Source organism: Protopterus annectens, chromosome 9.part0, assembly GCF_019279795.1.
Source record: "Protopterus annectens isolate FY-2018-M chromosome 9.part0, PAN1.0, whole genome shotgun sequence".
In the NCBI taxonomy this organism is placed as follows: domain Eukaryota; kingdom Metazoa; phylum Chordata; order Ceratodontiformes; family Protopteridae; genus Protopterus; species Protopterus annectens.
This window is the reverse complement of record NC_056743.1, coordinates 1400194922-1400212113: the sequence shown is the minus strand read 5'-3', so window position 1 is coordinate 1400212113 and position 17192 is coordinate 1400194922.

Below are 17192 nucleotides of genomic sequence, written 5' to 3'. Positions count from 1 at the left end.
TGGCACCACCCTCTGCATCTTGTACATGTTGCCTTATAATAGCAATGGCAGCCCCTAACATTTTTTTTTCTCAGTTAAGCTTTTTAAGTTTTCACTTGTCTTTGTATACTGTAGTGTTGCAGTGTTTCTGAGTAAAACATGGGGGATTGTTGTTTGCAGAGTTTTAAGTGCTGGGCTGGGCTGGGCTAGTGTACTGCCTGTGTAATTGGCTGATTCTGATTGATTTCACCTGGCAGCTGTGCTAGTTCTCCTTGGTTAACTTCCTACTACTACTTTTCCTTCCTTTTCCCTTTCTGTTTCCACAGGGGGCAGCGCTGCACAAACAAGGCAAACATGCGCACACGAGAACACACAGCCTTACACAGGCTTACACAGGCTTAGGCGGGTGCACATCCGTGCACACAGGCTTAGATAGCCTTACACAGGCTTACACGGGTGCACACACGTGCACACAGGCTTAGACGTGTGTACAGGTGCGCACACGAGTGCACAGAGTGTAAGCATCTTTGCAAGAAACTTTGGTTGTAGCCACAGCGTATGCCTTCGGTTTCTGGGTTTCAGTTCAGACAACTGTAGACACACCTCTTCCAGTCCTGAGTAACTCACAGCAAACACATGCCACTCTGCTCCAATAAGCTTACAGTCTTTGATACATACCCCCCTCATGATGTCACCTATCTACTACTCTGATACTCCTCTAATCCTACTCTTACACTCTAGGGACATGGTTCACATGGCAGGGAAAATTGGGATTCACTATCCTTATACTCATTTGCATAGGATTGCCTACTAATGCTTGGTTACATCTCTCACACTGAGCTTCCCCCCTTAGCAACCACTACTCAGTAGTTATGTTGTCTTCAGCCTGCCATTCACTTGCATGGCAGATGGATATTTGTAATAAAATGCCTATTTTTGGCTTTTATTTTATTTTATTTTGTTTTTTAGAGTGCAGCACATTTGCACAACCTTGCACTACATCGGAGATCAGGGAAAAAAAATTTATTTGTTATTATTTTGCAACGCATATAAATGCCAATGGCCTTATATTTGGCCATTGGCATGCTTCCTCAACTGGATGCATCCTTTCCTTGGAGCTGTCATTGCTCCGTTTTGCTATTTGCAGAACGGTACTCAGTTACCAACTGAGTACATTTCTGCAAATAGCACTACTCTTACCCGGACAGGTTAGTGTTTCCTGGATCGCAAATTTACCTTATTTGCATAGCTTTCAGCAGCAAATGAGGTAATTTGCATAACCTACCACTGTCCGTGCAAGAGTCATTTTAGGAGCTCTCATGCACGCCCCTGCCAGCTGTTCCTGGATCGCTCGGCAGACATATTGGTTGTCTGGAGTCTTACACTACTCTTAGACTCCATGCAAGCCTTCGTGAATCCTGCCCAATATGTTTCTTTATGCCCACTGTACCGTGTTTTGGTTAACTGATTTACGTGAAAGTGCACTTTCGGTTAAGTGCACTTTAATTAAAGTGGGTCTCGGCCATCTGTTCTTTGAAGAAGTGTGTTTTCGAAGAACAGAAGTAGACCTATATATATATATATATATATATATATATATATATATTTTGCACATAGTTGGGCTGTCACTTCAAAAGTGACAGTCAACTAAAGCCAAGGTTTACACTGCTGAGTGTCTAGCCCTGCCACAGTACTTCATCCACACCACAAAACTGCACACACACACGTATATCAGGTTCCTGTCACATAGTCTAACTTGTACAAGTTCGAAACCCATATGGTCGAGACCATAAGTTCAAATTTGTTCAAGTTCGATCATTTAAACAGAAATCTCATTAAGGGGAGGTTTCTGTTCATTTCAATGTGGTGCGATCTTGGAGTTGGTATATTTAAGTAGCAGGGGAGTGGGGGGTGCAGGGGGGCTTGCCCCCTGCTTACAACAGTTTATTTTGTTTTTACATCTTTTTTTTATCACTAGTTGAAGTTTTGTAACTTTGAATGGAATGGTTCGAACACTCTGTGTTCGAAGTTATAAAACGTTCACTATGTGATATAGACGCCGTATATCTATATAGCTATCTATATATCTAGGTAGACAGATATAGATAGTTAGATATATTTATACAAATTTATATATACATGGATCTACTTTAGAAGCATTAAGTTTCAAAACTTTGAACTGCAAATGTTTGAGACCATAAGATCGAAGTTTTGAAACATCGAAATTGTAATAAAAGAAATAAAAACAAAAAAAATGTTATGTTTTTGTAGAGAGGCAAGCCCCCGTACACCTCCCACACCTCCTGCTAAATAAATATACCTACTCCAAGATTGCACTACAGTGAGGAAAATGGTAAACTTCCCACTCCTTGCTGTATGGCAATCTCCTTTCAAAACATTTGAAGTTTCAAAACGTCAGTCTTATGGTCTCGACCATTGGCAGTTCGAAGTTTTGAAACTTCAATCTTGTGAATGTAATCCGTGTGTGTGTGTGTGTGTGTGTGTGTGTATATATATATATATATATATATATATATATATATATATATATATATATATATGTATATATGCATATAATTAGCAGGGAGTGGTGTAGGGATGCTTGATGTTTTTTTTTTCAACTCTCTCTTAGCAAATACACTTCAGTTCAGGAGTGAATGTTAAAGCACCACTACATCACTAAAATGCCAGAAGTTCAAATGCTATGTCAGGATCACAAAATCTTCTTTTTTGCACATGGCGATCCCCCCTGCATCCCCACACTCCCTGATAAAACTCCAACATTGCAATGCAGTGGAGAAAGGGGCATCCTCTCGCTACCACAATCCCACACAGTAATGTTCACTCTTGTGAAAGTTCAGTAACAGGGATCCATATATATATATATATATATATATATATATATATAGTATAATTTGTGGGATTTAGGACTATTCCCTTTCCCCTATTTTATGCAGTCTTGAAGTTAGTATATATAATTAGCAGGGTATGTGGGGGTGCAGGGAGGGGCAAAACACTTTTTTTTTCTGTATTTTGTTTACTTGTCTGTTTTCAGCTTTCTATGCACAAAGGATGTTTCTCAACACAGGCATAGTACCAGGTCAACATTCATATTTTCAACGTATTGTGCTGTGTGTTAGTAATGTCGACAAACACAAATGTCACCCAAAGCACATATAATTGGAGATACATAGACAGACAGACAGAGAGAAGTGAGAGAGACAGAAATAGAGGCACACACACACACACACACACACACACACACACACACACACACACACACACACACACACACACACACACACACACACACACACACATACCCTGACCAGTATTTTACACAACTATTAAAAAAAAAAACTTAGGAGTTTTTTTTCCTCCATCATGACATTTGCTATTTTTTAAATTTCTTCGCAGGACACATCTGCCAAAAGAGGGACTGTCCCTCACAAAGTGGGACAGGTGGTAACCCTACAAGTATATAATTACAGAATACACAGAGGTGTGGTGTGTACTTCATGAAATATATTGTATTAAATGTAAGAATGCTTTTCATGGCAAAATATAAAGACCAATTGATGAAAGACATTTCATAATCCTGTAATATAAGATATTTTGTGCAGCACCCAAACCAAGTACCCATGTATTCCTTGTATCTATTTTTTTCCGTATTTTTGTGTTATAGCAGTATTTCCCACTGACATAATTTCATAATTGTTTCCCACTAACTGATTACATTTCTAATGAGAATGACTTTAGGCAGTTCACACAGGATTTTATGAATGGAATATCTTTTCTGTACCGTTGTACTATTTTGTTTATTTGTTTTTATTGAGGTAGTTTTTTATGCTTTTAGTATTGCAGTGAGAGTTATGTTTGGATGTGTTAGCTTTGCAGTTTGGTTATACTTTTAATCACTGACTAGAACAAGAGTATCCAGTAAACATGTACTGTAGTGTACGATGACCATTGGGCTACATGCTATAGTGCTTTAGGAACTGTTCTTCAAGATTCATTAATCAGTCTCAACTCTCATCAACAGATCTATTAAAGACTCCCATATGCCTACCTGTGCAAAAATAAAATTCTTTATTATTGGAGAGAGCAGCATAGTGATGGCTGGTCAGTCCTTCACCTAGCTTAAAATGGTCAGATAATATAGTGGTAGAAGAGGATACAATTAATGAGGGACTGCTGCACAATGGGGTGTTTAAAGCCCAGTCACCTGATGCAGAGGAGATTCATGACTGTTTAGTCTGAAGAGGGTCCTGGGAAGAATATAAGCATCGAGAATAAGGAAGAAGAAAGATAATACAAAAAGTATCCCTCTGTGGGGAAAAGGTTAAACCAATGATAGAAGAAGCCAAATGGATTCATCACTGCCTTTGTAGAAGGAGAAGCTGATTTTTGCTTATCCTGCTTGGTGAAATTGTAAACAGATCTGTCTGCTGTTGTGAGGTCTCTGTAAGTACTGTTCATTTTATTTTGCTAGCTATTGTCCTGTCTATAAGGGACTATTGTGTCTGAGTATAAATGAAATATTGCTTTCAGGTGTGTCATGAAAAGCCTGCAAAGCAAGAGTGTGAGAGGTAACGTTATGTTGTTTGCTGAACTTCATTATTTGTCAATAAATATAAGCTTTAAAGTGGAAATTTGACTGCAGTGATTGCTTTTATAAACCAAACATTGAAATACTATACATATGTATGTAATATATATATATATATATATATATATATATATATATATATATATATATATATATATATATATATATATATATATATATATACACACACACACACACACACACACACACACACACACACACACACACACACACACACACACATACATATATACATATATGTGTGTATGTGTGTTTATGGTTCTGTATCATTTCGTCAATTTGTCTAAAGTAGATTTGAGTGAAAGAAAAATAGTAGGTACAAATGACTGAAAGTAGATCTGACTGAAAAGCTATTTCATCAAAAACATTGGGCGCAACATATATATCAAAAATGTTTTTTGATGGTGGTAAGCCCTCCTGCACCCACAAGTAAGGGGGCTCTGCGTCACCCCTTTAATTATATATTCTAACTCCATATTGCACATGCATGAAGAAAAGTAAAACAATTATAGACAATCAGTCAGTGCTGGTGGACAAACACAAACACCTACAAATCTGGGATTACAACATGATAGCAGGCATTGCCAGTCCACACAGCATCTTCTAAATTACATCCCTAATAACTTCCATGATCAGAAATTACACCAGAAGTACCACCTATAGATCTCTGTAGTTTTCGATGAAATGGTCTTTCAGTTAAAAGTACTTTCAGACTATTTCTTCAGCCATTTGTGATTCACTCAAACCAACCTTCAATGATATGTTACAGAGCCATACATACATACAGACATACACACATATCACGTGTGAGACCTTATTTGCTCGAACCCTTTTGAACCACATCTCTTATATAATATGAAAAAGGGCAATATTAAATAATATTTCTGGAGTTCACCAAGAGACAAGTACTATCAAATTCGAGAAACTCTCTAAATTAGTAATTTGCAGACTTCAGCTAACTAGGTTCAGTCTTCTAGGGCAATGGATTCATTTGGATTTCATTATAAAACAAACAAAAAACTCCTGTGGAAGAAGCTGGTAAGATGGAGCTTTTTCTATTCTTTTGGCTTTTGAAATTCCTACAAAATTTTTCACCCACTGAGCATTGAAAGTTGCCTTCCTATCAGGAGTGCAAGACCTGAATGTGTAAGTGCAGATATGTTCAAAAATACAGTTTTTGCGATACACGTACAAAATTCTGGAGCTCACTGTTACAGTTTTCATGTTTGCCCCTGGCATCACCCCATGATCCCCATTTGCACTTCTTATATATACTAACTCCAGGACTGCTCTGCCTTGGAATGTAAATAATACCCCATTATATCTCCAAATTTGTATACATCTCCCATGTGCACTTGCAGTTCCACAATTCCAGTGATCATAGTTGATGTCCCCAAATCCAAACATGGCTGCAGTAGGTACTGTTAAAATCAGTGTCACACTACTCGTAAGCTGAAACTGCAGGTCAGACAGATATTGTCTGATTTTACAAAGTAGTATGTTAAATCATATTTAATGTATTAAGAATTAATGAAGTTCTCCATAGACTTAATTCAGCAATCCAGTGTGCATATACTTATAAATATAATCTTAATTTGATTATAAACATTAGTTCATTTTGTAGAGCAATGATGGTGAGTGTGTGTGTTTGTAAGGGAGACATTAAATATACTCTGGAATAGACTGCCCATACATGTCAAGCAGAGCACCTCCTTGGCCCTCTACAACAGGAACCTTGACAATTGGATGGGAGATAGCAAATTCACCCCAGGTATCACGTCAGTCGCCCTGCTAGACAGGGGTCCAGGGAAGTAAATATTGTGGGAAGAAATATCCATGGAATTGTTATGGCTAGGCTTGTATAGGCCCTAGGGTCAATAGCCTAGTACCAACCTATGAACCTATGAACCTATATATATATATATATATATATATATATATATATATATATATATATATATAAACCCGCCGTGGTGGTGCTTGTCCGGTTCGATTCTCAGCTAGAGCGTCTTCTGCGTGGAGACATGCGTGAATGGGCATACCTTCGTTGAAGGTTGTGCATCAGGCCTGGCAAGCGACGTAAAATCAACTGCCAATCATTAGCGGACCAGAGTTCTGTATGCGACTAACTGGAAAAAGGCGAAAGACACAAACAAACATATACACATAGATATATATATATATATATATATATATATATATATATTTATTTATTTATTTATATATACAGAGAGAGAGAGAGAAAGAAAGAGAACTAGGAAAGGAAGTTAGGACAATGAAATAAATAGGCATTGCCTAATCACTATGTTTCCTTTCACATCCATACATTCAAACTTTCACTGTCTAAGTTTACATTCAATGTTACTAAACTTCTTAGCAGAGCTATTTTACTATTACAGAGTTCCTGCCTTTCTGTTATTGAACATTCAGACTCTGTCATTATGTAGCTTCCTGAACGTCATCTTATTTGCTAACATATACATATGCATGTCCATCTCTATGTTCACCTCTCTCTCTCTGCCTCGATCTCTCACAAGCACACATACACTCACGCACACACTGTTACATTGCTTGGTTGCTTTATAAGTTCCTATATCAGCCCATAATCCTGGTTGGCAAACTTCAAATAAATAAATAACTAAATACATACATACATGCCTACATACATACATACATACATACATACATACGTGCATGCATACATACACACATACACACATACATACTTACATTTATAACCAAATGAAAACAAAAATGTAACTCTTTATATCTTGTATACAGGGTCTATATTAGAACACCGAACATTCAAAATGTTGAGTGCTCTAATATCAAACCCTACCAATCGAAAATAACAAACATCAAATGTTCAGAACAGCTAATTTTTTCCTAGGGAAAAAATTTGCTGCTCCAAAACACATACACATAACACAAGCTCACCAAACAAACAGCAATCCACACACATACACCTAAAATCTTACACCTAACCCTACACTAAACTATACACACACCACTAACTATCGACTTATCTTAACCCAAACCCTAACCCTAAGGTCCGTCACTATCGCACACTCACCTCACCTGTGCTCTAACCCTAACTCACCTAACCCGCCCTAACTCTCATGTCCACACAATCGCACACATACCTAAGCCGCACCCAAACCCTAACTCACCTAACCCTCATGTCCACACAATCACACACATACCTAACCCGCACTCAATCCCACACTTACCTGAACCTGACCTATAACTTTCCAACAGAGCGCTGAAAATACCAAAGCAACAGAAACAGACAAGCAAATTCTTTCCCTAGGAAAGAATTTGGTTTTCTGCTTCTTCGATATTTTCAGCGTTTGCTGAAAATGGGTCGATATTAGAACACTCAACATTTTAAATGTTTGGTGTTCTAATATAAACCTTGTATATAGATATGAAGTTCTACTAGTTCCGTGGTGTTAAACAGGCAAACAGATGGAGCCCTGAATATGATCCAGGTGACTTCTGCTTAATTAGCAAGCCAAGTTTCTGGTAAATCTGCCAGTGAAACTGGCCAGAGTGACATTTCTGCTGGCTCTCCTATCACATGGGTGAAGAAAAGGTTTATAGCCAAGGGGATCAATGATGCAGTCTTTAAACATGTACATATATAATGGACATTGTAAAATGGTTGAGATAGTAGTTGTGGCATTCAAAGAAGCCCTCTACGGCTGTTAGGATGGAGGTGTACTGGAAGGCATTAATCTCCTCTTCACACCTCCTCTGGCTGCTTATATTACACATTTCTCCTGGGGATCCACAAACTAAAAGGGAAATTCAAGTAGATGGGGGAGAGGATAGTTGAAATGGTTATTCAGGAATGGCACAGAAACATGGCCGAAGGAATAAAACAGCTAAGACACCATCTGGAGTGATACTTAATAATCTGTATAACTCACAAGGACAAAACAGGATGAAGACAATCTAAACAGAAGTTAATATGCCACATGACATACACAAGAAGTTCACTGAAGGCAGACCCTGGGATTCATTAAACATTGTGTAGGTTTTGCATGAAGCCTACATAATTACAGCGCATTAGTACAATGAGTAATAGCCCTCATTGAATATGCATGCTGCTCATTGCCCTTACACATTTCCAGAGATTATTTCATGGTCAGCAGTAGTGTTGGTGGGCATGAAAAGGTGCTGGGAAGTATGAACACACAATGGAAAATAAAAACTCCTTGCCTGTAGGCAAACGTATTATGTAAGCAAGCATGGACAATTTATATGAAGTAAGGGCAAGTAAGTTCTAAGAATGTAGATGCTAGGTATGTGTAATTAGGATAATTTACACAGAATATAATGTTAATAGTGCAGGGTAAGTACAGGAGGACAGTAAATGTTAAAAATGTTTTCAGTTAATGCATTCAAATGTAATGATGTCACAAAAATCATTTTCAACAGAAAGATGTTGTGAAGGCTGCCAGCCTAGCCAGATAAAATTTTATAGATAATTCTATCATTTGTAAATATAAATGTAAGGCACAGGCTTGTTGTCTTAAATGGAAAAACTGCTGTTAAATGTGGAACTGCAAAAATGTCACAACAGTGCTCTCTACTGACCAAGTAAAAGCATGTTGTGACCCTTTGATCTAAAGTCAGCTCCAGCCCGTCTAGATGAAGACATTCTTTCTATTGTTTTAACCTACAGTTAAATTGCTAGATTTAAACATGCAAATGTATTTTTATTGCTCTGCTTCCTGACCAGCTGCAAGATAACACAAGGAGATCTTGGTTTTCTACAAAATGAAACCTAAAAACCTAAAAAAATAGTAACTGCTTAATCTTTGTTTTGTCCTGAACCGACAAATGATTGAAATTGTAAACTGCTGTAACCTTTTTGTTACCACTGTTTTGAAGCTTTGTCTTTAACCTACAAGTGATTGAAATTGTAAACTGCTGTAATCTTTTTTGTAACCTTTATTTTGGAGCTTTTCTCCCCAGGAATCCATTGAAAACAGGTTCTTATTGGCCCAATGGACTATCCTGGTAAACCCACTGCAAATAAAATAAAATAAAATAATAAAAATGTTAAGAATGTCAATGTACTTTCTGTTAGTATGGGAACCCAGGGAAGTGTGAAGAATGATGTAATGGGAACCAGGAATTTGATTTCAAAAACAGAGAGAATCAGAGAGCTTTAAGCATTTTTGTCTTGACCATCCAATGCATCAGCACTCTGCCTGTTCTATATGGAAGCTATCTTAGACTTGTGTTTTCTCTTAGAAATAGCTAGAAACTAGAAATATTAGACTGAGTGTTTTTCTGGGATGTCAGAACTGTACTACTAAATTATTTTAAGTATTTTTCTGTGATCTCTGAACTCTTGACTAGCACTGTGTAGTAAGAAGTATTGTCTTGTGTTTTTATTATTTATTATTAAATATTTTAAAACCTTTCACTGTTTTGTGTAGAGATAATTTAAACTCTTAAGAGTACTTGCATGCCTTGGGTAAAATTGTACAAAGCCACTCCTATAGCTTTAGCCCTGGGCGATACTACCAATTGGATAATAATATTGCACAGTAATAATTGGACACCCTTTTAAGGGCCTTTGGGTAGCTGATAAATATTAGCTGGGTGGTGGCAGTGATTACTACTGTATAGTCTGGGTAAAAGGTGCACAGCTGGAGAACCTGTGCCAGCCTTCCCCAGAAGTGTCTGTGTGGTTGTATAAACTCTTATCTCAAAGTGTATGTGTGTGTCAGCTACTTGGGCAGGGACATGAAGCACTGGTTGGACAGAGAGGGTGTGGGAGATTTTAGCTTGCCCAGCTGGCTAAGATCTGGACCCTATAGCTGTGCCAGTGGGGAGTCTTATTGGGGACCTGGAGAGCAAGAGAGCGACCATCCCCAGACTGACTGTGATCTCTATGTGCTCTTAAGGGAAATTGCACTTTACTGTGTGTATTTGTTATCCTTTCCTCCTATATGAGATGCCCCTCACTGGTGTTAGTAGTGAGGATTGAGGGTCACTGATTGCTGGGCTAGATTACGGCCATCACAGATGTCCATATTGATAGCAATGATAAATAATCCTGTTTCTAATTGTTTACCCATGTACATAACTTAAATAATGGACATGCTAACAATTGATATGAGGGGGGCATGATGCAAAATTGTAAGAAGGTGGAGTAAATAGGATATTAATGTTGATAACATGCCAAGTTGAGATAATAGTTAGCAAGGACAGTGGATACGTTGGAGCTATTCACATATGGTACAGTACCATTACTGAATATTCTCTGTATATACAGGGAATGCATGTGTAAAAACTGAGTGTATTACTGTATCCTCCACTTCATCCTACATAAACAAGGCATATGCTGTACAGCAGTTGTGTCATGCACAGCAGAAAGGAGCATGTTTTAACATTTGTTGTCATTGGACACCCCCAGATAGGGGGATATATTACCATGACACATGTCTTAGACAAGCAAGTATATTATATACAGTAATATCATAGCAATCAAAATACTCAGCTGACAAATGACAACACAGATCTGTTGATATTGCAGTAGTTCATGTTCTCCATTTATAAATGGAGTGCATCTAAGACAGCTTTATACTGGGCATGCTCACAAGACATTACAGTGAACACTGCTATAACAGCATGTAAACAACAGAGACACACAAGAAAGTGTCCAAACACAGGTCACATCACACTTTCTGATGATATGGCACCATGCCATATAGGAAGACATGTTATATAAGTCCTCATGTCCTAAAAGCTGTACAGAGTGAAGAAAGTAATTACAATAACACATAAATATTTGCAGGAAGACCTGCAATACAGTGCATTCTTGTCTGCAAATTAAATAATGCCTGTGAATAATCAGTGGCATACTCACCATTTGCATCTTGCCAGACTAAAACACGTCAGGACTGATATCAGAAAGACATGTATCAACCTCTGATGTCACAGGAATAGGCATATCTTACAGATGGATATCAACTTGTGAAGACACAGAAATAGGCATACTGTATGTGTCATAATGAACACACCTGAAGGGCTTACAGCACTTCCCTATTGTAATAGGTATGGATCCCCTACCATGGAAGGGGAGGGCTAAAACATGTTGCCATGACTGCAATAAATACCTTGTCAAAGCCACTCCTGTCTGACACAGTTATATGACAGACAGATGTTACAAGATTCAAACCCCTGACTATCATACTGCACACTGTACAGAGATGTGTATTAACTATGTCTGCCATATGACATAGCAATGGGTTTTGTCACAAATAAATTAAATTGTGTGAAGTAATAAAGGACATTTGAGGAAATGTGTACAACATAATTTTGTCAGAATGATGACAAGGTGGTAACTATGTTAATGTTCACACAAATGGGAGCATTGCAATATCAAATGCTTCTCAGTCAAGGAAGCTGTTCCTGTTGTCTTGTCCAAACATATTGTCCCAAATATGAAACACAATGTATCTGTGTAGGTATGCTATACAAGTTGTTACTGAATACATATGATGCAGGAGCACTGATGCTACAACAAGTCGCAGAACAACTGTTTCACTGGCAGGATATTACAAAATGACTTGATATTTCTTTATCCAAAGTCAAAAGTGAGAATAATAACATCATGCAGTGTCATTTGTGTAATGTCAGTGCATTCACAGCATGTTTCCCATGGTTGGAATTGAATAGCAAGCTATGCAAGTCCACCAACTGTAAACATGTGTATGAATCATATGCGCACCACAGTGGAAGTCTTAACAGAGCTGTAAGTCTCCACCTATGTGAAGTCATTACATCATAGGCTTATAGGGTCATAGGAATGTACAGCACTAATCACCAGAAAGGCCTTTTTAAGCCTAGCCATGCATCCCAAACCTCTGATAACTTCTGTTACCCTTATAAGTTTAAGCAGAGACTTGGGAGATGAAACATTTTCAAGCAGTGGCCTGAGAGATGAACCATTTACAGGCTGCCTGTGTCCATTAGAGACATAGGTGCCAAACCAAGGATTAATTTTCTGTTCCCCATCCAATTGTTCAAGTTGCACTTGAATTGGGTTAGGGAGAAGCTCTGCTTCACATAGATGAGGTGTCTGTCCCAGAGAAGGGCTAGTCTGTGGGATACATACCTTGTGGATGTAATTCATACATAATAGCATTAAGAAACGCAATGCTTACAGTCAACCAATGTGGTTTTTGAACATCTGACTATGTGATGACAGAGGCTCCATGATATTGGAAAGAGTGAACGTGCCAGTGGTGCTACAATTGTGAGATAAGTTGGACTTCAAAGCAGTGACATGAAATTATTGCTGTAAGGGATATTCTCACTTGCAATGTCTTTAAAATACTGTTGCTATATGTATCTTTCTCATGCAACATTGTCTGTTGCTAGGTGCACCCAAACACACATGATGTGTAATACAGTCAGTACTGTGACAGGAGAATCACAATCATGCTCAACATGTGGATAACCACAGATTTAAAGACATGCCTTACTAAAACAACAACACACAGAACATCGTCTCATGTCCTCATGCCACAGGAAAAGATTTGGTAGTTTTCAGGGAAAAGCCAAATGTCATCCGTTGGTATCATTATCCAATAAAGCATTTATGTGTGAAAAAGGGGCAGAAATCATTCCAGAATCCCCAGTCATACATGCACACCGTGGATGGCTGGCTGACACCATTGTTGTCTACCTGCGCATTCACAGACATACTGACACAAATAAGTCAAAGGAGTAATGGCAGGATTTGAACAGACTACCTAAGATCCCAAGGTACAGAACACTGCCTGAATTGCATGCACCACATGAAATGCTGTTTAATAATTGTGATAGTGCACATTTGAATGGGTGTAATCACCATTCTTTCATACATTCATGTGCTTATAAAATGTATAAAAGTGAAGTGCACAGTAACACTACACAGCTATACATACTACATGCATTAGAAGCCTTTTATATATAGTACAACAGACAAACACACATGCACAGGAGTCAGTCATTTCTGGATTCAAACCTCCTCCCTCTGTAATTACACAGACTAGACAGCATAGTATCAACAGCCAGTGCTACAGCATAACTCATGCAACCACTGTGATATGATTACTTTTTTAATGCATAATGTAATCACTGTGTTTCCAAAACTATTTGTAATCTGGGAATAATACAAATGTATAGGGTAATCCTCTGACAGTTAAAATACATCTCCTAAGTGAAATTTACAAAAGGGGTGTTGTCGTGGGTGCAATTGTTTATGACAACACCCACAATAACAATAGTTAACCAATCTTGAACGTAAATCCCCTGTGTGTCTATTCACACAATCTACGCAACACAATATTAGCTGCAAACACCGCAGGAGAAGTCTGACTTGTAAGAGCACAGTTTGCACTTTGGAAATACTGACCTCATCAGTGGGATGCAGAAAAGATGTTTGTCGTAAGAGTTGCATAAGGGGATGGGGGCATTCTCTCTCATGTTAAAATCTTCCATGACTGGAAATCAATAAGCACATCTCTTCAGGAAGCTATACATAATTGACACTACCCCCCCACACACACACACACGTTTCCCACTTTGAGATTTTAACCTCTTACCTATCTAGTTATACTGTCAAGAGAACACAGTACTAGCTGCAAGCACCAGAGGACTAGTCTGACTCTTAAAGAAAGAGAATGCACTTTTGACAAGATGACCTCATCACTGTGTTGCAGAGGAGAAGTTTGCATTAAAAATGGGATAAACTTCAGAGGGAGCTATCCACAAAGTTAAAGTTTTTCCTAAGTGGAAGTGGACAAAACAAAGATGTTATGCAAACTTTACTTCCATGTCACTAGAAACACACAAGTTCACCACTCTCAGATTTGAAACACGTACTTAAAAAGTTAAGCAATCTAAAGGATACAGTATTAGCTTCAAGCACCACAGGAGAAGTCTGACTTTTATAAGGAGAGAGTGGACTTTTGATAGAATTACCTCATCACTGTGTTTCAGAGTTGATGTTTGTGGTAAAACTGGGATAGAAGGATGGTGTAATACTCACCCAGGTTAAATTATTCCCCTCAATGGAAGTTGATACAACATGTCTGTTCAGGAAGCTATATGAACCTAATATTGCAACCACACACACAAGTTCCTCACAGTAAAAACTGGCTACAAAGAGGAAACAATTGTACTCCCAATTCAGGTCTTTTTTTCCTGTCGAAGTGAATGATCAGTCCCATAGAAAACAAAAACGGGAAGAAACTATGGGTAATGCTGCTCAATGCCAGAAGTCTAAATCTCAAAATGCACGCACTCGAGGCCCTTCTCAGTATGGAGAACATCGATGTCTGTGCTGTGACTGAAACCTGGTTCAAGGCTCCTGAGAGCACCCCGGCACTATCAGGTTTTACCTCATATCATGCGTTCCGGCCCCAAAACCCGGACTATACCACAAAAGGAGGGGGTGTATCCATATTCATCAAGGATACCCACACCTCCAGGTTAGGACGAAGCATCGGAAACCATCCAGGTGCAATTAACCATAGGCAAAACTGCTCTACAATTTGTAGCATGCTACGGGCCACCCTCGCAAACTCAAGAAACCCACACAGCCTTCCTGAAGACACTGGAGGGTATAAATGTATCACCAAACACCATCATATTGGGTGACTTCAACTACCCGAATATAGACTGGGAACATTACTCAAGCCCCAACTTTCTAGCCCAAAGGTTCCTGGAGTTCATAAATTCAAATGCCATGGAACAACTAGTCACTGTCCCCACAAGAGGAGAAAATATACTAGATCTCATCATCACAAACATGGGGACAAAATGCTCCACCGAAGTATATCCCTCTTTGGTGAGATCAGATCATAAACTAATCTCACTAGAAATCCACATCCCCCCACCCCAAACAAAAAGACCACAGTGAAGAACTTCTAAAGCAAACTTCACACTACTCAAGACAGGTGTGGTATCCTTCAAGGCCCCGAGCCAATGGAAACCACAACCCAATCATGGAAGCCCTTACAAATGCCTTCTATGAACACCTTCAGGACTGCATGGATCAGGCAATCCCAAATAAAACCAAGACTCTTTCCACCAAGGGCAAACGTCCAGTCTGGTGGACCCCAGCCATAAACAAACTTTACAATAAGAGGAGAAAGCTATTACATGATAGAGCAAAATCCCAAAAAGGGAAGGCATCTTTGATCGGTACTAGCAAGAAACTACGATCCCTCATAAAATCATCCAAGGCCAACTTTGAGAAAAAAATTGCCATAGATTCAAAAGACAATCATAAGGCCTTCTTCAGCTATGTCAGAAACCTGGGTGGAAACTCCCAGATATGCTCAGAGTTAGTCCAAAATGATACAAAAATCACTGAACCCACAGACATTGCCAACATACTGGCAGACAGGTTCAGTGCAAACTTCACCCCTCTCCCCAAAAGGAGAGATAACTATCCCAACAGAGTGTAGCCTCCCAGACATCTCAAATGTGCAGGTGAAAGCTGCTCTCTCTAAAGCTAAAAACACAGCATCAATGGGACCGGATGGTGTCCCCGGCTGTGTGCTACATGAACTCAATGAAGAACTAAACCCGCACATAAGGCAGCTGTTTAATCTTAGCCTTACCACAGGACATGTGCCCAAGGAGTGGCGTATGGCAACTGTGGTCCCACTCCACAAAGGCAGTGCCTCTCTACGGACCCTGGTAATTACCGCCCCATAAGCTTAACAAGCCTGGTCTGCAAGGCTATGGAGAGGATCATAATGGAACTCATAAACAAGGACATAGGGGACTTGCAGACCTTGGACCCAACCCAGTTTGGCCTTGTCAAGGGCAGATCTTGCCTTTTGAACTTGGTCGACTTCTTCAAAACAGTTACCAAGGCCATTGATGAGGGAAAGGCAGTCCATACAGCCTACCTTGACCTTGCAAAAGCTTTCGACACAATACCCCACTCGGGTATCATAGAGAAACTTACCAGCTTAAATGTAAACCCATATGTCACAAGATGGGTTGCAAACTGGCTAAAGGACAGAATCCACAGGGTTAGAGTTGCTGGAGCCATGTCAGACTCCAAGCCGGTTACAAGTGGTGTCCCACAGGGCTCAGTCCTTGGCCCCTATTGTTCAGCATCTACTTCTCAGAAGTACAGGCAAACATAGGAGGACTATGGCTGACAAAGTTTGCAGATGACTGCAAACTGGGTGCCATAGTGGATAGTACATCGGACACAGACATCCTTCAGAGGGGTCTCACGGAAACTGATAGCTGGTGCCAGAGCCATGGCCTGAAGTTAAACACAAAAAAGTGTATAGTCATACCCTTCGGGAAAAACAAGGTAACCCCAAGCTACCATATAGATGGCAACCCACTATGCACAGAAGAGGTTATCAGGGACCTGGGTACCCAGGTTGACAGTGGCCTCTCGTTTGACACTCATGTTGCTAAAGTGGTTTGAAAGACCTTCTACATTGCCCATCTGATCATGAAGGGATTCACATCCAGATCAAGTGAGGTCATTGTTCCTACTCTTCACTTATCAGACCAATGATCGAGTACAATGCCCCAT